We start from the raw sequence: 1,642 nt of genomic DNA, 5'->3' as shown, positions 1-1,642 counted from the left end.
CCTCTCCCCGGTTTGATAGAGCCAAAAAATTTTCCTGCATGGGAAATACTATAAATGACTGAGGTAATACAACTCATGAATAGCTATGTCACCTGATTGTTGAAACCCATCTTTAGAAGGACTGCTTCGAGGTAACTCCATTCGACTCTATCGTAAGCTTTTGACATGTCTAGCTTAAGAGCCATCCAACATTCTTTCCCCCTTGTCTTGCGTTTCATGTAGTGCATGACTTCGAAAGCTATCATGATGTTGTCCGTAATTGATCTTCCAGGTATGAAAGCGCTTTGTGATTCTGAAATCAAGAGATCAATAACTGCTTTAACTCGATTTGCTAGCACTTTTGATATGACCTTTTAAACCACGTTACAGAGGGATATAGGCCTTATATCAGTCATAATCACTGGGTTAGGTTACAGAGGGATATTTTTTATATTTTAAGAATAGATAAATTGGTCGGTTGTGAACTTTAAGCAGTTACATACATATAACATCTTCAATTGCAGTTATAAAAAAACTTCAATTGCCTGTAAATTTCAAATTATTTGAGCTGTAAATTATTACAAACTATTTTTTATGTCCATGTGACTCTTTAATGTACATTATAAGTTAATAAATATTAAATTAATGAAACATATGGCATTTTCTAATATATAGGGTTTATTAATGCAATAAAATATTATTATTTTATAAAAATTATCTATCAAATATCACACCACAAAATTTGGGAAGATATTTGAGAAGACAATTGAAAAAAAAGTTGAGTTCTTTTTTCTCTTTGCATGAAATTGCTAAGTACAGAAAATAAGTCCTTTTTAGATATGCCATTACTTCCTCTTTAAACGGTTGTTTCAAAAGTCAGTGACAGAATTAATTATAATTAGAGCATTTTCAATTTGTTAAAACATTTAGCTAAAATCTTGTAAACATTTTATAAATAAACATTATAAAAAATATGTAAAGATTTATATTTTTTACTAGTAATTCCCCCTCTGCATTCTTTGCTAAAATTTTTGCCAACCCTTTATGTTGCCATATTTGTTGAATTAGTAAAAGTACACATCAATTTTTATTATATAAAAATAATATATTATATTTATACAAATGATAATAATATATTATATTTAAGGTATAACCAATTATTATAGATAATACATCACCCGTACATCACCCCTAGTTGAGCAAATTTTACATTTTTTTTATTTTATATAATTTTAGACATTAATTTTAGCAAAATGATTAGAAATGCTCTTAGAGAAAATAACTACCTAAAAATTAAGTTAAATAAAAAAAATATTTGTTTTCAAATTCGACTTGGCTCAGGAGACGGATATTGTGGTGGTCGATATCACCTTAGGAAGGATTCTTTCCTGTCCATGCACATATATATTTAGCTGTCTATACAACGAATTTGCTTAGGAGACAGATAGAATATAATACTGGCTAAACTTTTGGTTGTGTATACTTTCTAAATGATTTAAGTTTGTTTTTCTACGACGTCTAGTCAACTATTTGCGAAAACAACAATCCATCATATGTTATAAAAACAAATTATTTATGCCCTAACCTGGCTCTATACTGAAGTGAAGCAATGATTGCAACTCACTTGTGCTTTTTTATTTTCGAATCAAGTGCTGCAAGTTGG

Source organism: Apium graveolens, chromosome 9 (genome assembly GCF_009905375.1).
Source record: "Apium graveolens cultivar Ventura chromosome 9, ASM990537v1, whole genome shotgun sequence".
In the NCBI taxonomy this organism is placed as follows: domain Eukaryota; kingdom Viridiplantae; phylum Streptophyta; class Magnoliopsida; order Apiales; family Apiaceae; genus Apium; species Apium graveolens.
This window is presented reverse-complemented; position numbering follows the sequence as displayed.